At 44.1% G+C, this 27,981-nt stretch overlaps 1 protein-coding gene across 7 annotated transcripts in view; it reads left to right on the top strand.

The window, feature by feature from the left end:
- The window catches only part of LINGO2 (leucine rich repeat and Ig domain containing 2), a 2,057,065-nt gene that overhangs the window by 1,806,679 nt on the left and 222,405 nt on the right, over positions 1–27,981 (top strand). The gene's annotated exons all lie outside the window — the stretch shown is intronic.

Raw genomic sequence — 27,981 nt, forward strand, 5'->3', positions numbered from 1 at the left:
ATGCACGTGTGAAAATGGCGGCGACGCGCGGCTGCTTATAGAATCCGAATCTCGCGAGAATCCGACAGCGGGATGATGACGTTCGGGCGCGCTCAGGTTAGCCGAGCAAGGCGGAAGGATCCGAGCCTGCTCGGACCCGTGTACAAAAAGGTAAAGCTCGGGTGGGTTCGGTTTCTCGGAAACCGAACCCGCTCATCACTAGTTTTCAGTAAACATCTACTATCTGGCATGAGGGTCTGACATTGCAGAAAAAAGCACACCGACCACTTAATTGGCTTTGGGGCAACAAACTACAACCAGGAAACTTACAAATAACGTTACCATTACACAAAGTGACGGAGTGGGTAAGACACAAACAGCGCATCACCTTCACATATGTACCTTAATAACTTTGAACTGATGTTTATTCTGATCCACCTCAAGTGATCACACTTAATTGACTTTAATTACTGTGCACTAGAGGTCAAGCTTTGGAGTAAGGAAAACTTTGTAATTTCAATAACAGCCATCCAGACCTCAAAGTATCTTTTTTTACTGCAATTTACTTTACCTTTCTATATATGTGTGTTATTTGTTTTTGTTTGTGGATTGTTTTACGGTACTAGGAACACTCCCCGCAAATAGCAATTATACCCAAGAAATTCATTTTTTAAGACCAGTAATAATAACAACAGTCTGGTCTAGGCTCACATCATTAATACATTAATTTCCTGCTTGATTATTTGTTTATGTACTCTGTAATTGGGCGCTGCGGATCCCTTGTGGCGCCATATAAATAAAGGATAATAATAATAATACTAATAATACCCCTTTTCCACTAGCTTTTTTAAACACCGGTAAATGCGCGGGGCGCGCATTTATCCATGTTTTTCCCTAGTGGGAAAGGGTTCCCTGGCAAATTCCTGGATCAAGTGATCCGGGAATCCTACCCGGGTAACTAGCCGGGTTGAACACGTGTTTAACCCGGTTAGCTGTCTAGTGTGAATGGGAGCCATGTCGAGGCGACACGGCTCACGTTCACAGTGCATAGGGAGGGCGGCGCTGGGAGATCATGTGATCTCCCAGCGCCGCCCCTACCGCGTCACTAGCGCGTCACCAACCCGGCAATTGCCGGGTTGGTGAGCACTGTCTGCAGGGGGCTGTAGCACGGGTCGCAGCCGTGTCAGGCGACACGGCTGCGACCCGTGCTACACTAGTGGAAAAGTGGTATTACTTGCCTTAAAATAGACCTTAAAAATTTCACAATGCCACGTCATTTTAAGCTGTTTTGTGATTGTGTACAATAAATACACTCTCTTTTAAAACAAGTATTGTGTGTCTATCCACGGTAGCGCTAGGAGTACACCTGCCTTTTATGTATCCTGACTAACAGTGGACTAGGTAGAGATTCCACCACTCCAAGCAGCAACCTAGGTTAAAAATCCTTATTTTTCTCACCGAGCGCAGTACCCTAACCCCCCTTTTTATTATAAAATGACAGAAGCTGATCAGTTGCTATGGGAAACTACCCTACTTTATCTATTTTGATGGTGTGATACCTATCCCCACAAAGAGATGATAGATAGATAGATAGATAGATAGATAGATAGATAGATAGATAGATAGATAGATAGATAGGTAGATAGATAGATAGATAGACAGACAGACAGACAGACAGACAGACAGACAGACAGACAGACTGATAGATAGATAGATAGATAGATAGATAGATAGATAGATAGATAGATAGACAGATAGATAGATTTCCCTCTCTTGCTCTTTTTCTCTCTTTGCGTCTTCTAACCCCATCCCAGTCCACATATCAGTTGCTGAGTATTTACTTGAAGGTTGAGTGCTATTTACTTGTGAGAGAGGCAGGAAGAATCATTGAGACTGATATGGGTAATAGAAGAGCAAAACACATTTTTCACCTAGTATTATTTTCATTAGTTTGAGGCCTTGTTTAGCCCTCTAATAGAAATGCAAGGAGATATGTTGCAAGACATTTGGTTTAAGAAGGACTGACGTTATCAGGAAGCTGTTTCAATGGTGGCACAATCAATTTATATGTGAATTTTCCTCTGTACAGTTGCTGATCCTTTCTGAAAACACCATGTAGTGGTTAATACACAGAGAAGGTGCCAGAATGCATAGATGTTTATATTGCTTTTGTTCCTGCAAAGACATAGCATGCACCTGGCTCAATTTGAAGCTACACACGCCTGCTGACATAAAAATGGATGTGATGTCACAGAACTCTTGGACACAGCTTTCACACGCACACTTCAATGTCTTTCTTCCTGAAAGCTAATTTGTGTGGTAACCAGTGCATTCTACCCCGCTGTAATCACTTCTGGGGAAGGCACGCTGTAGAGAGAAAGCTTCTTTGTACATTTACTGTGGATGAATCAGCTTTGGCTTGTGCAGTGTGTCCTTGAATATAATAAGTGTTGTCATTCATCCCTTGTGGCATATTAAATGAATGCAATGTAAAGTACACTTGTGCAGGGAAAAGTACACTTCTGACCAATGGCCTCTCTAGCCATAACAGCATATACAAATGTTAAACTGTAGTTCCAAGCCCAGAACATGTGTCTCTTCATGTTGCCTCTTTCTGGATGCATGCTGATTTATTAAGACAGCTAGCTTTGTTAGCTATTGGGAATAAATCTGATTAGGGATGAGTGGTTTGAATTCAGATTAAATAAACATCTGAGTTTTGCATATCTATGATGAGCGTCATATCCAAAAGTAAATGTATTTTTACAAGTTATATCAGTATATTTCATTCTTTTCATACCACTCCCTCATGCTAGCTGAGCTAAAATACAACAAATGGATTCTAATCAAAAGGGTACTGATCAATTCATGTGAATTGGTGATTAATGACATTGATTATATAAACTAGTACATGATAACAGCAATAGAAGAAAAGAAAAAAACTTTTATGAAAAAAGCAGTATATTAGTGTAATATAACATTCTGAAAACAACCTTATCAGTCAGTGGCACTATAAACCATTACTGGGGAATATAATTTCATATATTATAATATACAATATTCTTTTTTACTCACAAATAAAGAGATTCCCTCAACAATCACTGAAGGAGTGTCCAAATTAAAAGTGTTTACTGTACTACCTTACATATATGGAGCAATTGATTTAATAAAGAAATTTAAGCAATGCAGTGAACAATGGTGGTCATTCCGAGCTGATCGCTAGCTGGATTTGTTCACTGTGCAGCGATGAGACAAAAAAAGGCACTTCTGCGCATGCGCATGCGGCGCAATGCGCACGCGTGACTTCCTATTACAACGAACAATGTAGTTTCACACAGGGTCTAGTGAAGCTTTTCAGTCGCACTGCTGGCCGCAGAGTGATTGACATGAAGTGGGCGTTTCAAGGTGTCAACTGACCATTTTCAGGGAGTGTTCGGAAAAATGCAGGCGTGGCTGGGCGAACGCAGGGCGTGTTTGTGAAGTCAAAACAGGAACTGAACAGTCTGAAGTGATCGCAAGTGCTGAGTAGGTCTGAAGCTACTCTGAAACTGCACAAAATTATTTTGTAGCCGCTCTGCGATCCTTTCATTAGCACTTCTGCTAAGCTAAAATACACTCCCAGTGGGAGGTGGCATAGCGTTTGCACGGCTGCTAAAAACTACTAGCGAGCGAACAACTCGGAATGACCACCAATGTAAATGGCCGAAGCACAAATTGAGATTTTACCTCATATCTAGTACAGTATATTTAGTATTGCAAAACTGTAATAAATAAACAATTGTCCGTTTAGCATAAATAAATAAATAAATAAATACATGTATCATTAAGTTAGTTAAGAGAAAGATTTGCAAATAAATAATAAATAATATAGAATAATAAAAAGTAAATTGAGTACACAGCTATTATCCTAACTCTAGGACTAATTCCAGAATGTTACTTTAGACATGATCTCCTAAAACTCTGGAATGTAAGAAATATGTGTAGATATGGTGACTGCTCTCCCACTTCTACAGTATCCTTCTACTACCCTGCAAGGGTTTATGAAAACTCATTCCACTGTGCAATGTGTGGGTCACGCATTCTGATTTTTAAGCTGCCTCCTCACTAGCACTGGGACAATAGCCCCCTGGAGAACACATTTTATTGTCCCCTCAAAGGGACCGCTAAGTACCAGCTGCATGAGCCAGGGACTCAGGGAATGTACAATAGCTAGTACAGACACGGTATGGACCACAGACAGCACAGGCAGACACAATGTATGTAACACAGACATGACGGGCAGACACAATATATGAAATACAGACCGGATGGGCAAACACAATATATGGAACACAGACAGGACAGGCAGACATAGAATATGAAACACAGACAGGACAGGCAGACACAGGTAAGGGAGCACAGACAGGACAAACAGGCACCAAGGATATGGAACACAGACAGGACAGGCAGACACAATACATGGAACACAGACAGGACAGGCAGACATAGGGTATGGAACACAGACAGGACAGGCAGACACAATACATGGAACACAGACAGGACAGGCAGACATAGGATATGGAACACAGACAGGACAGGCATACACAATATATGAAACAGACAGGACAAGCAGGCATAGGATATGGAACACAAGACAGGACAGGCAGACACAGGTTAGGGAAAACAGACAGAACAGGCAGACACTATGTATGTAACACAGACATGACGGGCAGACACAATATATGAAATACAGACCGGATGGGCAAACACAATATATGGAACACAGACAGGACAGGCAGACATAGAATATGAAACACAGACAGGACAGGCACACACAGGTAAGGGAGCACAGACAGGACAAACAGGCACCAAGGATATGGAACACAGACAGAACAGGCAGACACAATACATGGAACACAGACAGGACAGGCAGACATAGGGTATGGAACACAGACAGGACAGGCAGACACAATACATGGAACACAGACAGGACAGGCAGACATAGGGTATGGAACACAGACAGGACAGGCATACACAATATATGAAACAGACAGGACAAGCAGGCATAGGATATGGAACACAAGACAGGACAGGCAGACACAGGTTAGGGAAAACAGACAGAACAGGCAGACACTATGATATGGAGCATAGACAGGACATGCAGACACAGGTTTGGGAACACAGACAGGACAGACAGACAGACAGACAGAATATATGGAACACAGACAGGACAGGGAAACACAATATATAAAACACAGACAGGACAGACAGAATGTATGGAACACAGACAGGACAGACAGACAGACAGACAGAATATATGGAACACAGACAGGACAGACAGACAGGACAGACAGACAGACAGAATATATGGAACACAGACAGGACAGGGAAACACAATATATAAAACACAGACAGGACAGACAGAATGTATGGAACACAGACAGGACAGGGAGACACAATATATGGAACACAGACAGGACAGGCAGACATAAGATATGGAACACAGACAGGATAGACAGACACAATATATGGAACACAGACAGGACAGGTAGGCATAGGATATAGAATAAGGGGCAAAGGTAAAAACTTTTTTTTTTTATTAAATTCAGCCTTTTTCTGCAGTCTAGCTACAGTATATATCCTGAGGATAAGCCCCACTCATCTTCCACAGTGAAGAGTTTAACATTATGGGTTGGCAACATTTTCAGTCAGCCTAAATTCATCTGTACATTTTACATTTTCTTACTATGTTGTTCAAAGTCATTTTATCAAAGGGCAAAATTATGCCGCAGCCCCACATATGGCTCTACTCCTAAATCTAAATGAGGTACACTTCTGCTAATTGTGAGGGATCTATAGCTAACAGTAAATGAGTGTAAAAAACTGAAAATGATAAAAATGCTGAATAAAAACTGCTCAAAACAACACGATTTTAATAATTTCCAGTTTTAGGTGAAATTCAAAAACAAGACCTAACCTGCTTTTGCCAAAACCAATTAACCCTCAGTCAGGCGCAGCTGGCCTGACAGGCGCCACAAAGCTGTTCTCGCTCCCTTCTCCATTCCAAGGGAGCGCAGGGGCCTGTCCCTCCTAGTACCTTCCTATCTAGGTACTGTTTGAAACACCCACTAGGCAGTTTTCCCGCTGCCTGCATGGAGTGCAGTAGTGACCCTCCTGGCCTCTCAGGCGCACTGCGCCCAAACTCCTCCAACTTTTGAAGGTTCATTTTTTTTCTTTTATTTTCATCTAGCTACTAAAGTGATTATAGGGTTAGAGACACTGGAGTACGAGGAAAGGCTTACTAGGTTAAATATGTATACACTAGAAAAGAGGCGCCTAAGAGGAGACATTATTAATATCTCCAAATATGTAAAGGGTCATTACAAGGAGTTAGCAGGGGATCTGTTTATTAAAAGAACTCTGTAGCTGAGGCTAGAGGAGAGAAAATTCCGTACACAATGTAGGAAAGGGTTCTTCACGGTAAGGGTAATAAAGATTTGGAACTCCCTGCTGGAGAAGGTAATAATGACAGACTCTGTAAATGCATTTAAAAATGGATTGGACACATTTTTAACTGGAATAAGTATCCAGAGTTATAACATTTAACATAGTAACATTAATATCTGGGAGTGGTAACAATCATAGTAGTCAATTGGTACTAAACCATTACTTCAGCCGGTGCTTTATAATCTGAACTGCGTAAGACAGAATACAGGTTGAACCCAGTGGGCATTTTACCTCTTTTCAACCTCACTAACTATGTAACTATGTTACTATGTATTAATTATTTATTTTGCTCATTTTATGAATGAAAATGAGTGACAAAGATTGTGGATATTTTGCGGGAATATGTAGGTTTGACCAGGGTGGCCTCTCAGGCACACTGCGCCCAAACTTATACTCATGTTTGTGCTTTCTCTTTTTTGCTTCAGATTTTATGCTGAAATGGCCTGTAAAACCTATGATTTCTCTCTTTGTACGTCCTAATGGAGGTCACTGATCACTTTAAGAGCATTATAATTGAGTTAATTAGGGGTAGAAAACACAGTTTAGATAACTCACATTGGATAACATATAGTCAGTGGTGCTTTTTACTGTAGTGTATTGGGATGGAGAAGATTTGGGGTGTAGGACTGAATTTCACTGTGGATAAAGTGCTTTGGCGGAAAATTGACTCTATCAAAATCGTTTAATTGGGGCACAGTCATCTTCTTGTTACACACCAGTCACAGCCTCATACATGTATATCTCTCATCATGTATAAATCATCATCCAGCTGGCTGAGCATGTTGGGGGTTGCAGTTGATGAAAACCATCTTTTATGTCAGAAATAAATAATCTTATCAATTTCTGGTTTTGTAGCCTTCTGTCTATTTCTTCACATCAGCATGGCAGGGATTAGAAGCTGCAAGAGGAATTTTTTTTATTCATTTTTGTACTGTTTTATGCAGAATGTATATAATCACTATGGTGATTATAAAAATACAATACATAAAATATATACATCTATTTATGGTGTTTAAAGATATCCATTACTATTACCAAGTTGAAATAAAAATAATTACTTGTTTAAATGTTTCTTCAAATTGTGCTTTGGGCTTTTGGCAAAAAAAATGTAGTTTAGCCTTAGAGCAATCTGTCTTTGTCAGCGAGAGAGTATAATAAGGAGCAGTGAGGTAGAGAGATGAATGCTGTGCATGTTACTTGCATACAGTATAGTGACATAACACAAGATATAATAGCCAAGCGTGATTGCCCTGCAAACATATCTTGGCTTTCTGTTTTAGCTGATTAGTGATGAAAAATAAAGAAGCAATGTATTTTGTTAATAATGGTATTTTTTTATTTTTGCTTAGGATTTTACATTGATTGGGTGTAGTGTAGTATTGTTGATCTAATATGGCACTTTATTAGTTATATTGTTAGTTTTCATAAATGTGTTGCACTTTTGGGGTCACTACAATTAGGGGAAAGTCAGTTTGCCCAGCAAGTAATAGTGCACATTTGTGGCACTTGCAGTAACTGTGGGCTCACTGATTCATGGGCTCGCTGATCCAAAAATATGAGAGTCCGGGTGAGATGGAGACGAGAAGGAGGTGAGATAAGGTGCCATTGCCGACGTTTCTAAGCCATTGTAATGACAGTCTGCCTCACTTGCCCCTAACTGAATTGACCCCTTTGAATGCTTTGTAATAGCTGTATTGATCTATGTAGTTGTGACCTTTTATTATAGTTACATAGCACATATTAACAAAGGGGTATATTTACTAAGCCTTGGATGGAGGTAAAGTGGACTGAGGTAAAGTACCAGCCAATAAGTTCCTAACTGCCATGTCACAGGCTGGGTTTGAAAAATGACAATTAGGAGCTGATTGGGTGGTACTTTATCTCCGTCCACTTTATCTATCTACAAGGCGTAGTAAATTGACTCCAAAGTATGGATCTTTGTATAACTGCATGGAGTCAGATGACAGTTGGGAGGATTGGACAATTTTGATGACAAAACCAAATAAATAATCCACAGAAATTATCATTCACTCCCATACACTGAAAGATAATCGTTCATAGAAGTATTTTTATTAGCTGGTCTGAATAATTATTGTTCAGTGTATGGCCATCGTAAGTGACAATTGCCATCTGAGGGTGGCTCTATTGAAATACCATGAATATGAGAGAAGTGTCCTATGTTGACATGCTAAAACACTATTAGGTGAACCCAGCACCTTTGGCATCTTGCCCATCCTTAAAAATGCTTTCCTCTATCCATCACTCATTTCTTATAATGGTGTAAAAATTGGAATGAGCAAAACCACCCCATTTGCAGCAGTAAACAATATGCTGAGCGGGGTATAGCCAAAGCCCCCACAACTGCCCAATCCCCCACTCTAGCACTGGGGTCCATCTGATGTTTCAGCGACCCTGTTTCTTACACTTCACCAAAAAGGCAATTCTTCATACCAATAATGACATCCTGTATTTTGAAGGAAGTTTGCCTTGAACAGGCTGTACAGTATGTCACAGCTCTTTTCTCTAAGCTCTTAGTACGCTGTGCTGTTAGATAGCTACGGGGTAGTTTGAGACTTGTTACTGAACATTTGGGGGGGAATTCAAATGTTTGAAAAGTCGGGTGGGTATCTGTTTTTTCGTGTCTATTAGATAGGAAAAAACAGACTCCCAACTGACTTTTCAAACAATTGAATATCCCCCTTTGAAGTAAATTGTTAACCTGCATTAACTGCTCAGTTATAGTAAAGACAAACTGCCATGCTTTAACTAACATTTGTTTTTCAAAATTCAAGTGTGTGTGCCCTAATGCTGGGGTCTATTCATGAAGCAGTGAAAAGTGTAGAGAAGTGAGCCAGTGGAGAAGTTGCCCATGGCAACCAATCAGCATTGAAGTAACATTTATAATTTGCATACTATACAATTGTGCGGAGCAGCTGATTGGTTCCCATGGGCAACTTCTCCACTGGCTAACGTTTGCACTCTTTTCACTGCTTCATGAATGCTGTCCGTGAGAGTTAACTTTTTTTTAATCATCATTTGTGGGAACATTACAAATATCCAAATCACAATGGGTAGATGTATCAAACTTTGGGAAACGATAAAGTGGTGAGAGATAAAATACCAACCAATCAGCTTCCAACTGACCTTTTACAGGCTGCGTTTGAAAAATGACAATTTGGATATGATTGGTTGGTACATTGTCTCTCTCCTCTTTATCTCTCTCCAATGTTTGATACATATCCCCCATCATTCAGTTTCCTTACTAAAGAATGTTTTAGTGTTTCTGGGTTCTAAATATAATTCCCCCTGGTGTTTCCTTAGTATATTGTACACATTTTTTTTTTTTTATAAGTGTGTTCGAGAACATATTTCACAATCCAAAATAAACAGTATGGACAACAAAGATACAAATAAAAAACACATAAATTCAAACTCTCACAATCTACATATGCATGGAACAGGGAGATAGGAAATATTTCATTACAGAATAATGCACTGTAATTCAGAGATAATTTCACTTGTAGAATACATAAAATATTCAGTCCAAAAGTATTATATTGTAATTGTGCACATGTTTAAGACCCTGAAGAGCAAATGCTTATTTTTCGATATTTTACAGCTTTTGAAACACTATTGTTAATTATTACTTAAGCATTGAAAAATTAAAAACACTATATAACCATGGAAGGTCTGCAAAAGAATACATTCACTCCATGTTTTCAGTGTGTTCCTCAGTAGCTTGCTGATTTTGGAAGTGGACAGCTATGTGATCTTCCCGCTGATTGGTCCAAGAAGCAATGTTTTATGTTGGGCTGATAGTTATAGTTGTCACATAACTTTGATATTTGTTTATTAATGTAGCAGGAATTTGCCCTCTGTTCTGTTCTTGAGTTTTATTTACATTATTATTATTACTACTATATTTTACAGTTAATGGCATCATTGGCTTTTTGTTTAATGTTTAACATATGATGCCAAAAGTGGTTGAACTACAGTATTTGGTTGTTAATAATGAAGGGGCTCATTCACTGCACACTGCTGTGACCGCTTTACAGTCTATTTCCTCTTTAGGCTAATACTAGTATCTTCCCCTGGTGTACAAGTGTGCGTCTGAGTGTGCAAGGATGTATCTTTAGGTGTTGAAATCCTGCTTGGTGCACCATTACATGCAAACATCGGTCATATCATCGAAACTTGCCCCAGCTATATGTTACAGTAGGTACAGATTCTCCATCAGTCTGGCTACACTGAGAGACTAGGGCTGACAGAGCAGCTTAGCCTCCCAGTATTCTGCTTTGCCATCCATCATACAAAGAAATGGGGCATAACGCGAGGCCAGGCATCCGTAAGGCGAGGCACACCACCATGAGTCGTGACCACATCCCCATGTTGTGTGCACTCGCAGGGTAATATGCCAAGGCAGTTTTAGAGTCCAAGTCCATCCCTGTTTCCAATACATTATGATGCTGTGCGTCTCAATCACAACATTGCCTCTGTGCAAACACACTGCAGGATGCATCCACTATACCAGTTCTTAGGGAAGTTCGTGCACGTACAGTACAAATAATTGCTCAACTCCAGGAAAGTACAGAACATTTATGAAAACTCTGTACTGCGCCCCATTTTCATGTGCGTGAACAATATCCCTGGAACCACTTCCCAAGTGTTGTGAGGTATGACTTTGCTGATGCCTTTAAATTACAGAGATGCAGTATACAGAAACACAAACCAAGCGGAACATTCAGTATTTCCTTATATAAAAAGAGCTGAGGATTGGGAGTATTACAGGAAATTAGGAAAACCACATTTGTAAAGGTAGAATATGCTAAATGTTTACAGTATTTTGCATTTCGATACCTGCATACTGTAAACAGTTTTGCTACCTTCCATTCTACTTTCTTCTTGAAAAGAAGGTTCTAAATCCAATGGGATAGCTACCAGAGCATGTACTATAGCATAATGAGGCTTGGTTAGTATAAATGATGAAGGGCTGATGATTGCTTTATATTTCTACAGCAGGTGTAAGAGGGTGGCGGTGCGGTGTAGTGCCTGCTGCCGTGCAGGTGTAGGTTTACCACTTACCAGGCGCTGCACTCTCTCACCTTCAGGTACCGGAACCTTCAACGGACCTGGAAATCTTCAGTCGGACCCGGACACGGCGATCCCCTCTCAGAGCTGACGACGGACGAACTGAGGAAAAAATAAACTAACTTAAGGGGGGGTGTCAACCCTTCATCCACCGGAAAAGGGGATAGCCCAGGGGTGGCGCCGACCTTCACCGGTTGGGTGTAAGGTCATCACCGGCACAAAGCCTCAGCGACCCAAATTTCACACACTCGCACTCTCGCACGTAGTGTGATGAAGGGGTTCTCACGTCCATGAGCAAACCCCTATTCCGGCGCTCGGGGACAGACAAAGGGACAAACGTACACAGATGCTACTCACCGTCGTCAGTCTTGCACCGCGATCTTCCTCTCCACTTACAGGTCCCTGTAAGGAGGCAAACAAACAAACAGCCGTGCAGGGCCTAACTGTAACCTAATGTAACACCCCTATACCAACTATAACAGCATAGCCCTCAACTAACTCTGTGGGTGTGGTGCAACAAGACTAGACACAAACTTTACAAACTAACACTTTGCCCTGCATGGTAACAACATACATCACAATACACGGTGCGAGTAACAACCACGGTGCTGTCCCTTTAATGACCTGAATCAGAACACCAGGTAGTGGGTGCCATACAGCTCACCCACCTCCCGTACACCTACTTGGGCCTACTGCCCCCTATTTGCACACAGGCCCGAGGCCTGGCTTCACCCTTGGGCCTAGCGCCCGCCTAACTTTGTGCCCGTTTGGGTGACCTGGGCCTAATGCCCAGGGTCACCTTGTTTCCCTAAGCGGCCGTGCATGAACTAGGGCCTAGTGCCCTCTAATGCCCCTCAGACCTAGTGCCTGGTATTGCCCCTCGGCCTAATGCCCGCCTAACTAGTGGCCAGTTGGGTGACCTGGGCCTAATAACCAAGGTCACCTTATATATACCTAACGGCCCAGTGAACTAGGGCCTAATGCCCTCTAATGCAGCTCAGGCCTAATGCCTATTTTTGTCCCACGGGCCTAGTGCCCGGCTAATCGGGGCCACGAGCACCCTGATGGTCTAGGGAGGAGAAGGGGAGGGGGTGAGAGTAGCCTCACTGAGGCCTCACCTGCTCCGGGGGTCTCCGGCGCCCTCTTCTGCCGCTGACCCATCCTGGTCAGTGGCGTCGCCTCCGCGTCCAGCCACCGCTGGACATCTTCTTTCAGGCGTCTTCTGCGCTCCTCCGCGCGGTCTTGACCTTCGACTCCCGCCCGGCGTCTGACATCAGATGCCGGGGGCGGGGCCTATGACGTGGCGAGCGCTGATTGGTTCGCCGCGCCCCTCGCCGATTGGCCGGCGCCCCGCGAGCCGCGATTGGCTCGCTGGCGGCGCCGGATTTGAAATCCCACGGGTAGCGCTTTTCATTGGCGGACAGAATGGCGCCAAGTTTAAAGCGCCGCTGCCGTGGTGCTTCCCGACGCCGCTGACAGTCTGGTGCAGAGAAACGTCTGATCCCTGCAGTAGACACCCGCCACTGCTGCACACCCAGTGCTGGGGACAGACAAGCTGCCCCAGCGCTGTCCACAGCCTGGGACACAAGGCACATCTCTACACAGGGGCAAACACAGGATTCATACTCATACATATACACATAGAACACATACATATACACACACACACATAGAACCTCATACATATACACACACTGACTTCTGGAGCCTGCCCTGAGGGCAGAGGATGGTGCAGCAGAAAGTCATTGATGCTGGGTCTAGGCAGATGCACTTTTCATCATTAGGCCCTTCCCCTACGGCATAATGCCAAAATTTGGTGGGGAGAATTCTGTTATATTGGCTCCGCTACCTCCAACCCGCATAGCACCGCAAGGGGGTGGGGCTGCGAACATCAGCCATGGGACCGCGGCCAAGTGAAAACATTTTTTTAGTCCATCCAGGGGGTTTCTGGGTACTCCAGAACACCACCCGCATGCACTAGTGTACACTAATTCATTTTACACATCTTCCACCTTTTCCCCTTTTCTAATTGGAATGAGTGTAAATGTTGGTTAGGTAAGGTTAAACCCCTTGATTTATTGATTGAAAAATGCTTTATTTGACTGTAGCAGGTGATCTTGCAGCAGTTTGTGGAATGCATTTGCTACCTATTTCTTTTCAGAAATGTGCATGGTTTCAAAGCTGAAATACTGTAGATTAAAAATAAAGAATTTTGTGCATACAGGTCCGTTATATTTACATTTTTTGGGGGGAACCGTACATGCTGATTTTTCATTTCTCCTCTTCAGTGCTTCTCCCGGACATTAGGCCCCGCCTCCATTGTCACAAATTGTTGGTCAGAGGGAGGGATCTAAATTGGCCCCTCCCCATGGACCTGCAATTACTGGTATTATCCTGGTATTATCTCCCTATCCTGTACACTTCCAGGAGAGGAGGTATGTTTTAGCATGCCATGAGAAGGCACCTAAATGAATATTGAATAGTTATTTTGATTTTATTCTATCCTATGGTATCTGTCTCAGTTAACAGATGTAGAAAAATTGTTATTTTCTTCTTTCACTAGCGATGGCCACTGTGTTCAGTCCTTAAGGCTGCAATACATTCCTTTCAGGAATCATTGCCAGTATCAAAGACAACATTTATTTAATCAGACAAAGGTCAGGACATATCAAAGAGCATTTTTTCCTAAACTGTAAGTTTTAAACTGTTTTGTTTTGTGTGGTTTGTCATACTGTGCAATTTATGAAATAAAAGAAACACATGTTTTCCATCCCGATGCCAGCTTGCAACCTCAGATCCATATAAACAGTGCCCTATATGAGGCTGCAGTTGGGAAAACTGTAAGAAAAGAGGCATATGGGCCCTCATTCCGAGTTGATCGGTCGGTATTTTTCATCGCATCGCAATGAAAATCCGCTTAGTACGCATGCGCAATATTCGCACTGCGACTGCGCCAAGTAATTTAACAATGAAGATAGTATTTTTACTCACGGCTTTTTCATCGCTCCGGCGATCGTAATGTGATTGACAGGAAATGGGTGTTACTGGGCGGAAACACGGCGTTTTATGGGCGTGTGGATGAAAACGCTACCGTTTCCGGAAAAAACGCAGGAGTGGCTGGAGAAACGGGGGAGTGTCTGAGCGAACGCTGGGTGTGTTTGTGACGTCAAACCAGGAACGACAAGCACTGAACTGATCGCACAGGCAGAGTAAGGTTGAAGTTACTCAGAAACTGCAAAGTAGTTTGTAATCGCAATATTGCGAATACATCGGTCGCAATTTTAAGAAGCTAAGATACACTCCCAGTAGGCGTAGGCTTAGCGTGTGTAACTCTGTTAAATTCGCCTTGCGACCGATCAACTCGGAATGAGGGCCATGGTTTTTATTAGTTTGCTCAAATCAATGTGTTTTCAGTATGATACCTCTATGAAGTTGGCTATTTAATTTTTTTTTTAAATGGAGCACGAAAGTAGCAGCAAAAATGTATGTACAGTAGATTAGACCCATTTCATAAAGGGGTGTGGTCAAATTGTTGGTGCATGCCCTTCCACTTAAAGCAAAAGTATTAAGAGTATTTGAATCAAGTAATTTGAGCTTGAGTCCAGTTTCATCTTTACACTGTAGTCATTCGGTGGTGATAGGGAACCATTGTGCAGAATGCTCAGCATCTCCTATAGAAGCTGATTACTTGTACACTATGCTACAGTTCCCAGCCATATGGCCTTATTCAGCACTGATAGCAACGCTGCGAAAATGCAGACTGGCTGATTATCAGACGAATGCACTTGCATGGGGTCAAAAATGCAATTGCAACCTGGGATAATGCAATTGCATTTTGATTGACAGCTGCAGGCGGCGTGGTGGGGAGGGGGCTTAGTTGCGAGGGCATGGTCCCAAAAATGCAGGCGTGTCCAAACCATTTTTGGGGCAGCTGCTTGACATCATGCGCAGCTGTTGCAAAGCAAAAGATGGCGGCGGAGCGACTGCATGTGTATGCAGGGGGGCGTCCTTAATTTCCCATTCTGCGATGCTATCGCATTGATCACATCGCTGAGTGGCACTTTGCATGCTGGGCGGCCTTGCCCTGTGCTGGGCGGCCCCCAGCATGCGATAGGAAGCGGTAGCAGAACCTGAATGAGGTCCATAGTCAGAGACCTTCATGCTGAGCACATAATATGCTCTTGTCTGCCTTAGAGAGGGAAGAAGAGGTGAGCTTCTCGAAACACTGTAAGCTGTAACACTATCGGGGGTATTTATCAAAGCAAGTGAGATAAAGGGGGTAATTCAGACTGCATCGCTGCAGCTGCAGCGATCACAGTGTGAATACTTTTGTACAGTGCGCACGTGCAGTGGCCGCACTGCGCGCGCGCACCCCGGGAGCCCAGTGAGATGCTAAAAGCATCTCAGGGCTGCAATTTCAGCGGTCGCAGGGCGGAAGAGGGTGTGCCAATTGTATGTCCAGACTGTTGGGGGGGCAGGCCGTGGTGGCTGCGTGATGTCACTGCGACCCGGTATGCGGCGAGTAGCGGCCTGACAGTGCGCAGGAGCTGTGCTGGCAGGGAGCTACTGTACTCGCCAGGTACAAAAGCATTGCCGCCGTGCAATGTTTTTGTAACTGTGTGGTGGGGTAGGGCCTGACATGCCGGGCGGACTAGCCCTGTGCTGGGCATCCACCCGCATTTCAGAGTAAATGATCATAGATGTGTTAAATTTAGGACATCTACAATCAGATCTGAATCACCCCCTAAGTGTAGAGAGATAAATCACTAATCAATCAGCTCCTAACTGACATTTTTTCAAAACAGCCTGTAATATGAGAGTTGGAAGCTGATTGGTTAATTATCCCCCAATAAAGAGAGTACAGGTAGTATAACATGAACTGTAGAAACTCTGCAAAGACAGCAGTGAATGTCTTGAAGGAAGAGACGGTTACTGAGTGACTGACTGAAGATGCTTGGAGTCTCCTAACTTGCTCAGTGTCACCATGGATTACAACTATATCCCATGTAAACTTCTGGTATAAAGGGGGTAATTCAGACCTGGTTGCTGCTGTGCATTTTTGCACAGCGGGCAATCAGGTCTGAACTGTGCATGCGTATGCACCGCAATGCGCCGGCGCGCCGGACAACTGACATCGGAGCATAGCGACAAGATGGTGCGAAAAAAGCAATTGCAAGGTGACTGACAGGAAGAGCCCGTTTGTGGGTGGCAACTGACCGTTTTGTAGGAGTGTCCAGGAAAACACAGGAGGGACCCGGGGCTTTGAGGGAGGGTGTCTTACGTCAGTTCCGGCTCTGATCGTCACAGTGGCTGAGTAAGTCCTGGCCAGTGCAGAGACTGCACAAACTGATGTTTGTGCAGGTCTCCAACAAAAGTGAATGCACAGCTGAACAAAGGTAATACCCTCCCCTTGTAGGCGGTGACTACTTGATCGCAGGGATGCAAAAAACGCACCCTAGCGATCAGGTCTGAATCACCCCCTAGGATTGAATGGCATGCTAGGGACACAATAATGGCATGTAGGGGCACAGTGATGGTATAATTATGTGCTCAGGTACTGGAAAGCATGTGGGGGGGGGGGGGGGGGGGGGGGGCACCTGTCACAAGGAATATAATATATTGACACCTGATACAAATGATGGCATGTGTAGCACACAGTGAAAGAAAAAGTATCAGCATTCCGAATGTTATACTATGAGGGACATGAGGGACACGTGGTTAAGAGGAAGTTACATGGAGAGAATATGGTACATTGGATGGCATGTAGGGTGCTTATGGTAAAATCGATGCCATGCGAAGTACACATAGCATAGTGGGGGATATAAGTGCACGATGTCTGTATACAGTGGTGTCATCATTTTGATCCTTTATGATGCCAGTACACCCCAGTGTGACCAAATAAATGTAGGTGTGCTACAGAACAATTCTCATTTATCATAATAGTACATAGTAGCAATACGAAGTAGAGATTAAGTAAGTAGCAGTACCTATATGTTTCATAGAAACAAGCACTGCCCCTGCCATTGCAATACACCTATTTTATGGAACTGTTTATCATGTGTCTCCACATTATTTAATTGTGATGTTACAGCCAGTGGCATAACTACCGTGGTTGAAGGGGGTGCCATTTCTATGGTACCCAGGCTGTTCTGAGGGCCCGCTGCTCTCCCTGCATCCAGTCAGGAAATGCCTCCAAGGCCCATAGCTCCCCTTCACCCTCTGATAAAAACAGCCGCTGCCAGTAGCATTGCCGCTGCCAGTAGCATTGACCCCACCCCCTCCACCACCGTTCTCCCGAGGCTGCAGCCGTACGGAGGATGCAGCAGGGCAGGGGGGCCTACCTGGCTGCCTCTTAAAGCCACAATTTGCAGGTGTTTAGAGGGTGGGGCTTAATGCCGGGAAGTGCCCACCCATGTCAGGGACCACTGTGTTCGCTTTCCTTCCCTCTCTCTCTCCCTGACACACTCTCTCTCTTGCACCTGTTTTTCTCTCCCCCTGCCACTGTCTCTCTTTCCTTCTGATGACACTGTCTCTCTCTCACTCACCCACTTCCTGACACACTCCCCCTCTCTCTCCTCTCTCCCTGCCACTGTCTCTCTCGCTCTCTAACATTATATCTCTACCTGACCCAGTCTCTCTACCTGACACTGTGTCTCTCTCCCTGACACTGTCTTTATGCCTCTGTTTCTGACACTGGCTCTCTCTCTCCCTCTCTCTGACACTGGACCTAATTCAGATCTGATCGCAGCAGCAAAATCATTCTCTAATGCGCAGATAAAACATGTGCAGAGAGAGTTAGATTTGGGTGTGTTAACTTACAACAACCTACCTCATTATAGCAGTGTATTCCTTCTGCCATGGATATTTTTCATCATCACCTCTATTTTTATTGTACATTACCTCATTCCAATTAGTGTCTATTTTAAAATCTCCATGCCTGTAGCTATTTCTATTAATTAATACATTGTAAGACGCAGCACAGGATTTGTAGCCTGTACCTTTTGGGTTACAGTATGGGAAGTGTGTACATTGAGGATTTATTTATATCTCAACACACAGAGCTGTTAGCATCAGTATGATTAATATTGCCACGACTCGCCCTAGCATCTTGCTTCCACTGTTATCATTGTGTGTATGTATGTGTTTAAACATGATAAAAGATCTAGCAATTTACAGCACTTTCCCTGTATCTGGAATCATCACCTCTATTATTTAGTCCTGTAGAAAGGCCTCCGAGCATATACACAAGCCAAAGCTGAAGTCAAGGGTACAAGTTCCCATAAGGCCCTCAATTATCATGTTTTCATTCAAGTCCAACACTGTGATTTCACATGGTGCCCTAATACTATAACAGTAAACGGACAAAATTAATTAAACTTACTCTTGGGACAGATGTTTTCTGCTAGCATGATGTTTACTGAAAACTCAAGTTAAATGGGAAATAAATGACTGTTAGGGTCTCCTGCCCTGTGCTGCCACGTCGTCATGGCAACCGGGAGACAAGTGCTAGTGGAGTAACCTGAGCGCAGCTGATACTCCGGTTCGGGTCTTTTGCTGTGCAGTGGTTATAGGCTCTGTGCACGGCAGGGGATCCGGTGCTGGTTTTTGTGCTCACAGTCTGTGAGGTCTGAGTGGGGCGTGGAAAGCACCTGCTTTATAAGGCCTCTTTTCATGATAAGCAGATGCTGCTGAATCTTTGTTGGTTAGTCAGTTCATGAAAGTTAGCCAGTACTGTGTAGCTTTGTATTTGTTTGTTGCTTACTGCAAATAGGCCTGGGGATTTGGTATTACACTCTGCCAATCCAGACCTAGCAGTAAGACTGGAGTCAGTCGTTTAGCTTGCTGGGGTTCTGTTACTACTCTGTGAACTTAGCAAGTTTGCGGCTGTATTCTAAGACTTGCCTGTCTAATCCTGTCTCACTGTGCTAGGTGTCAGGGGTCAGTTTAGTGGCAGTAAGCTAAAACCTGTGCACTGCAAGTGAGAATTAGGATTGTGGAGATTCTCCTTGTGTCTATCATTCCATCTCTGACCAAGGAGTTTACTGCCACACCCGTTGGTAACCCTTTAGGGTTTTGCTGTTGCCCTTAGCAACAGCATTTCGGGTTCTCTACGTATTAAAACACAACATCTTGCTTTTCCATCTGAGCAGTTCTAATACAAGGGAGATACCCAGTTCCTTAGCCTCTGGGCTTCTCTGTTCACTTTGTGTGTATTTTGTTACCCTATCACCTTCTGTGTACGTTATGTCATATCCCCCAGTTTGTCTGTGAGTCCATCTGTTTTGCATAACAGTTCAAACACCAGTACATTCCTGCAGACACTGGAGTGCATAACAGTTCTGACACCAGTACTTTCCTGCAGGCACTGGTGTGCATAACATATTCAGCAGCCTAATACTCCTGTTGAAATTTTGTGGGAATATGGAGCATACCCCTCAAAATACGTTGCAACAGGTGGTCGATCAGGTGCAGGTCCTGACTCGACAATTTAATGATTTGTCCATTAAAATGCACACCTCCCAGGCTGCTGGCGGAGCTCCCGCAGCAGCAGCACCTGCAGGGGTTAAGGAGCCGAAAGTAAATCTCCCGGATCGTTTTTCTGGAGATCGCTCGCAGTTCTTTTGTTTCAAGGAGAGCTGCAAGCTATACTTCCGGCTTAGGCCTCAGTCTTCTGGGTCGGAGATTCAGCGGGTGGGCATAGTGATTTCCTTGCTACAAGGAGACCCACAGGTCTGGGCATATGGGTTGCAGCCTGACTGTCCGTCGCTTAAAAGTGTTGATGCTTTTTTTACGGCACTGGGCATGTTGTATGATGACCCTGACAAGACGGCCTCAGCCGAGGCTCAGATTTCGATCCTTAAGCAAGGGCGAAGGCCAGTTGAGGTTTACTGTACGGAGTTTCGGAGGTTGGCCCATGATACCCAGTGGAATGACCCAGCCCTGAGACACCAGTACCGAAGAGGTCTTTCTAACCAGATAAAGGACCAACTGGTACAATATCCCTTGCCTGATAGCTTGGATCAGCTCATGCAGTTATCCATCCGGGTGGATAGACGGCTGAGAGAGCGTAGGCTTGAAAGGGAGACTGAGATTTCCTTCCTTCCCAAGGGAACCTCAGACTCTGAGGAATTTTCTGAGGAGCCTATGCAGATTGGGGCTACCCGCCTCTCCTCGCGTGAGAAGACGCGGAGGAGACAGCAGGGGTTGTGTTTGTACTGTGGGAATAAAGGTCATGTGGTAGTATCATGCCCAGAAAAGCCGGAAAACTTCAGGGCCTGAGGGTGATGGGAAATATCCTGTCAGGCCAGAAGTCAGAATTTCCCAAGAATACTTTTATCATTCCGGTGACCTTGAAGATCCTCGGTCAAACTGTCAAGACTGAGGCCTTTGTGAACAGTGGGGCCGACGGGGTTTTTATGGACCGACAATTTGCCCTGAAACACTCTGTTCCCTTAGTACCCTTGGCATCGGAAATTGAGATTTGTGGGTTAAACGGGGAACCATTATCCCAAGGTAAAATTACCTCTTGCACTAGCCAGATTTCTTTGTTTATTGGAGCCACACACTCTGAAAAATTGTCCTTTTATGTGACTGTCTGTACTTTTGCCCCATTGGTGTTGGGGTTACCCTGGTTAAGGGCCCACAATCCTCAATTTGACTGGGTCTCTGGGGAGATTCTTAGTTGGGGTACTGATTGTTTCAGGAGTTGCTTGAGCCTTCCAGTCAGGCTCTCGCAGCTAAGTTTGCCAGGATTGCCAGGGTGTTATGCAGATTTTGCGGACGTGTTCTCCAAAAAAGTTGCAGAGGTACTACCTCCCCATCGCCCCTATGACTGTGCCATTGATTTGTTGCCAAATGCTAAGCTTCCCAAGAGCAGGTTGTACTCCCTGTCACGTCCTGAGACTCAGGCTATGGCAGAGTACATTCAGGAGAACTTGGCTAATGGATTTATCAGACCTTCACAGTCTCCAGTTGGGTCGGGGTTCTTCTTCGTGGGTAAAAAGGACGGTTCGTTGCGACCCTGCATCGACTTCAGGGAATTGAACCGTATCACGATTAAAAACTCATACCCACTGCCTCTCATTTCGGTCTTGTTTGACCAGCTTCGTACTGCCACCATTTTTTCTAAGATTGACCTACGCGGTGCGTACAATCTAATCCGAATAAGAGAGGGGGATGAATGGAAGACTGCCTTTAATACCCACTCAGGGCATTATGAATATTTGGTGATGCCTTTTGGGCTCTGTAATGCCCCGGCAGTCTTCCAGGATTTCATGAATGATGTGCTCAGGGAATATTTGGATAGATTCTTAGTTGTATACTTAGATGACATCCTAATCTTCTCCCATTCCCTGGAGGAACATCAGAAGCATGTACGCTTAGTCCTCCAGAAACTCAGAGACCACCGGCTTGGGGCGAAGCTGGAGAAGTGCGAATTTGAAGTTCAGCAAATCGCATTTCTAGGATATATTATCTCCCCAGAAGGTTTCCAAATGGAGGGTTCCAAGGTACAGGCAGTCCTGGATTGGGTGCAGCCCACTAGTTTGAAGGCGCTTCAGCGTTTCCTGGGCTTTGCGAATTTTTATAGACGATTTATCGCTGGATTTTCGTCTATAGTGGCGCCCTTGGTGGCACTCACTAAGAAAGGGGCGGATGTTGCTCACTGGTCTTGTGAGGCTAAAGCGGCTTTTGCCCGTCTCAAAAGGGCATTTGTTTCGGCCAAGGTGCTGCGACACCCAGATCCAGAGCGTCCTTTTGTGGTGGAGGTGGATGCCTCTGAGATGGGTATTGGGGCAGTGCTTTCTCAGATGGGAGTGTCTGATAATCGCCTTCATCCCTGTGCTTACTTTTCCCGTAAATTTTCGCCTGCCGAAATGAATTATGACGTGGGTAACCGGGAATTGTTGGCTATTAAGGATGCACTCGAGGAGTGGAGACACTGGCTTGAGGGGGCTAAGTTTGTGGTCTCAATTCTCACTGACCATAAGAATCTGGCATATTTAGAGTCAGCGAAGCGTCTCAATGCCAGGCAGGCACGATGGGCTTTGTTTTTTGCTCGCTTTAATTTTTTGATAACATATCGCCCTGGGTCAAAAAACATCAAGGCTGATGCGCTCTCGCGGAGTTTTGCTCCAATCCAGGAGACCACCGAGGAGCCGTTGCCCATTGTTTCCCCATCATGTATTAAAGTGGGCATTACCCAGGACCTCTTATCATTAGTCCTTAGAGCACAGGAGCAGGCTCCTCCAGACCTTCCGGTAGGTCTTTTGTTTGTGCCTCCTAGGTTAAGACAGCGAGTGTTCCTGGAATTCCATGCCAAGAAGTCGGCAGGTCACCCGGGTTTTGCCAGAACTCGGGAGTTGCTATCTAGGGCTGTGTGGTGGCCCTCGGTGGCTAAGGATGTGGATCAGTGGGTTCGGGCATGTGACATCTGTGCCCGAAATAAGACTCCTAGAGGGGTTCCTGTTGGCCCATTACATCCACTCTCTATCCCATCTAAGCCATGGACCCACATTTCAATGGATTTTGTGGTGGACTTGCCCAAATCCTCGGGGATGACAGCCATCTGGGTTGTCGTTGACAGGTTTTTCGAAGATGGCGCACTTCGTTCCACTGGTTGGGCTGCCATCAGCCAGACGCCTGTCTGAATTATTTATGCTGCATGTTGTGCGTCTCCACGGGTTGCCACTTGATGTGGTCTCTGACCGCGGATCCCAGTTTGTGGCCAAATTCTGGAGGGCATTTTGTTCCGATCTCCAGATTTCTGTCAGCTTGTCGTCAGGCTACCATCCGCAGTCTAATGGGCAGACTGAAAGGGTGAACCAGTCCTTGGAGCAGTTCCTCAGGTGTTATGTCTCCAAGTGTCAGACTGACTGGGTTGCTCATCTGTCCATGGCGGAGTTTGCCTATAACAACGCGGCTCACTCTGCTACAGGGATCTCTCCCTTCCTTTGTGTGTATGGGCATCATCCTAAGGCCAATTCTTTTGACCCCCTGGACTCCACGCCTGGTGGTTCCTCTGTGGTTTCGGTCCTTAGAGGTATTTGGCGGAAAGTGAAGAAAGCCCTTGTGTCTGTGTCATTAGTGACCAAAAGGATTTTTGATAAGCGGAAAAGACCCTGCAGCTTCAAATTAGGAGACTTCGTCTGGTTGTCTACCAAGAATTTGAAGTTGAGACAGCCATCTCATAAGTTAGGGCCCCGGTTCATCGGCCCTTATAAGATCACCAGGGTTATCAATCCGGTGGCATTTCAATTAGATCTGCCCCGTTCTTTGGGTATCAATAAAACATTTCATTGTTCCCTTTTAAAACGGGCGATTAGTAATCCTTCTTCCAGTGGAAGACCTTCCCCTCTTCTGATACGTGGCCAGAGGGAGTTTGTTGTTGAAAGGATTCTTGACTCCAAGGTGGTTCGGGGTCGGCTGTCATTTTTGGTGCACTGGAAGGGGTATGGCCCGGAGGAGCGGTCGTGGGTGCGCAGTTGTGATCTTCATGCCCCCAGACTGATACGCTCTTTCTTCTCGCAGTTCCCCGATAAACCCGGTGGTAGGGGTTCTTTGACCCCTCGTCAGAGGGGGGGTACTGTTAGGGTCTCCTGCCCTGTGCTGCCACGTCGTCATGGCAACCGGGAGACAAGTGCTAGTGGAGTAACCTGAGCGCAGCTGATACTCCGGTTCGGGTCTTTTGCTGTGCAGTGGTTATAGGCTCTGTGCACGGCAGGGGATCCGGTGCTGGTTTTTGTGCTCACAGTCTGTGAGGTCTGAGTGGGGCGTGGACAGCACCTGCTTTATAAGGCCTCTTTTCATGGTAAGCAGATGCTGCTGAATCTTTGTTGGTTAGTCAGTTCATGAAAGTTAGCCAGTACTGTGTAGCTTTGTATTTGTTTGTTGCTTACTGCAAATAGGCCTGGGGATTTGGTATTACACTCTGCCTATCCAGACCTAGCAGTAAGACTGGAGTCAGTCGTTTAGCTTGCTGGGGTTCTGTTACTACTCTGTGAACTTAGCAAGTTTGCGGCTGTATTCTAAGACTTGCCTGTCTAATCCTGTCTCACTGTGCTAGGTGTCAGGGGTCAGTTTAGTGGCAGTAAGCTAAAACCTGTGCACTGCAAGTGATAATTAGGATTGTGGAGATTCTCCTTGTGTCTATCATTCCATCTCTGACCAAGGAGTTTACTGCCACACCCGTTGGTAACCCTTTAGGGTTTTGCTGTTGCCCTTAGCAACAGCATTTCGGGTTCTCTACGTATTAAAACACAACATCTTGCTTTTCCATCTGAGCAGTTCTAATACAAGGGAGATACCCAGTTCCTTAGCCTCTGGGCTTCTCTGTTCACTTTGTGTGTATTTTGTTACCCTATCACCTTCTGTGTACGTTATGTCATATCCCCCAGTTTGTCTGTGAGTCCATCTGTTTTGCATAACAGTTCAAACACCAGTACATTCCTGCAGACACTGGAGTGCATAACAGTTCTGACACCAGTACTTTCCTGCAGGCACTGGTGTGCATAACAATGACTACCGTTACAGAAATTTGCATGTAAATTAGCCACAAAAGATATTTCTTTTTGGGTAGGATGTATCATGGATTACATGTACATCCCACCACTTATCACATAATTGGGGTTATTTTGGTTTGTTTACAAACCAAAAAAGCACACTAATGGGCAAAACCCTTAGTACATCACGCCTTTTTTAATAAGAAAACATCAGCAAGACATACAGTAGAATAAGATATTGAGGGCGGTATATATCAAGCATCACACTTTGAATGCTATACATTCCACCACTGACCACATTCCCCAATATGCATGTACAATTGCGATTAAAAAGGTAAAAGACAACTCTTCCAATAACAGATGTCCTTTGCTTTCTGTGGACTTCCAGATTTATGTCCCGGGAGTCCTTACTGCACAATCGCATCCATCAGCCTTTGCATGTGCAAGCTATGGGGGGGGGGGGGGAGTCAGAGAGGGATCCTTTGGATTCCTCTCAGGCAAATCTGCAGTAAAAATGCCAAAGGCTCCTATAGACAACGCCATCTATGCCTATTGAAAACAAGCTCCGGAAAGTTTTGATTCCTTGAGCTTAATGCATACTGGTAATTCTATTGGGACTGCAGTGCTTGTAGGCCACATCAGATATCTCCAATATCTCCGATATCCATTGTGGACCACTTCTATGTATAAGGGGATTGCAGAAAACCTCCATAACTGCAGTTTTTTGGATGTTTGACCACATTTTGATGATAGCGCCTACCGCTCTTTATTTAACTTGTTACAGTTTATGTATTTGTGGAATGTTTGTGTAGGCACAAAATATGTAATAGGCTAGGATTGAGAAAATAGCACAGGTACATGTCCACCATTTCCTCAAATATCTGTGCATCCGCAATAGATAAATCACTGGGAACATGGCGTGGGCGCTATGTTACTGAAGACCTGCACATGCACATTAGACTTGGGCAGAAGCATGGAGACTTTACTTGTGCCCTCTCCTCTGCATTCCTCCCAAATATCCTGAATTGAGAACACTGTTCTGCTGGTCAGTACATTTATCTTATTTATCTTGATTTCAATCACATGTACACAATTAGTGGATTTGCATCGCATTGAAGGGGTGTTTTAAGAGAATGAAAGGGGATTGAGGGCAGACCAGTGCTTCAGAAGTGCTAGTCCTCGTCCAGTGGGAACGAGACATGGCACAACTCAACATGACCATGTCCTTGTGTCATTTATTTATTTATTTATTTATTAACAGTTTCTTATATAGCGCTGCATATTCCGTTGCGCTTTACAATTAGAACAACAGTAATAGAACAAAACTGGGTAAAAACAGACAGACAGAGGTAGGAAGGCCCTGCTCGCAAGCGTCATTTGATTAAGTACGTTTATTTTGCATGTTCCGCAGTTTCATGTACAATATCCAAATAGGTAGAACATTAAAGATGGGAGGTATGAAACTCTAGCCAACTATCCAACCAGCACAGAGATAAGTATTGTCTTAGGGGAGTCAGTAACCTGTTCAGATGTTTGGTTATGTAAGGGCTTTCTGGAGGGGGGTTTCCAAATGTTTGATTTCAGAGCGATTGTTGCCAGCCCATGAAGGATGCATAATCAGCATGTAACAAACTATAGTCTGCCCCAAACTAAGTGCAGTTTATGTCATACAGTACTTCAGACATATGCAGGCCCAATGATTACGGTATGCCACTTACCAGATTCTCTCTCTGCTGCGATGTTTGAGCACTCAGATCCACAGACATACACAGCAGACTTGGTAGGATAATCTGCTGCCACTGGGCATGCTAAGCAGCTCCATTCCCCCTCATATACTGCATGTAGTGGCCACTGGCCAGGCAACTGGAAACCCCTCCCCACCCCTGCATTTGCCTATGGAGAAAAAGACTAGTCACAAGGACAGTTTTATGATGTAGAAAATTAATGACGTTATGCAAGAAGCCACAGTCTAATACAGAAAGTGATTTATCCCCAAAATAATGATGTCAGGCTTCTTCGAAAAGCTTGTGTCATCATACAGTATACACCTCTATATTAAAATAAACATCCTTATCAACCTATGTTATGCAAAAACAAAATATTAAACGTTGTACTGCACTGATGCTTTGTTATGTTTCATACAATGTTATTTTTTTAAGGACAACAAAACCATTAATCTGTAATGCAACCCGATAGCAAATATAGGGTTCTATTTACTAAGCCTTGGATGGAGATAAAGTCAATGGAGATAAAGTACCAGCCAATCAGCTCCCAACTGTCATGAAATAGGATGTGTTTGAAAAATGACAGTAAGGAGCTGATTGGCTGGTACTTTATCTCTCTTCACTTTATCTCTGTCCAAGGCTTAGTAAATAGATCCCATTGTCTGTGTTAATCTATGCAATGCAGCAATTAAATATATGTAGGGTTTTTTTTGCAAAGAAGCAAAAAAGGGGACTGTTTAGATGTCTTTCTGGGGCACACTTTTGATAAATTAGTTTGTAATGAAGATGGAATGATGTGAAATGTAATTATAAAGATAAAACATAACTTTTATTTCATATCAGACGATAAAAAAGGGGGGAGAGACAAACAAATTAGATAAATGATGCTGTATATATCAGCAAGGTGAATAAAAAAAGTATTAAATCACAATGTGACGATATGTGACTCTTAATGTAAAGTAGGTGGCAGAAGGTTTGTCCGCACACCCACTGGAAATAAGCGAGTATTGATGTTTGAATTGAATCAGAGCGAAAATTTTAGGTAAATCCTGTATTCTCTATGGATTTATGAATTTTTATACTTGAGTATATTCATATGAGAGAAACAGGAAGAACCGGCTTTAACGACTCTGGACTACTTCTAGTAGGTAACACAGATATTAGTCCTGCAAAGACCAATAGCAGTAGGAATACTGGTGAATGAA

This window comes from Pseudophryne corroboree, chromosome 1 (assembly GCF_028390025.1).
Source record: "Pseudophryne corroboree isolate aPseCor3 chromosome 1, aPseCor3.hap2, whole genome shotgun sequence".
NCBI lineage: Eukaryota > Metazoa > Chordata > Amphibia > Anura > Myobatrachidae > Pseudophryne > Pseudophryne corroboree.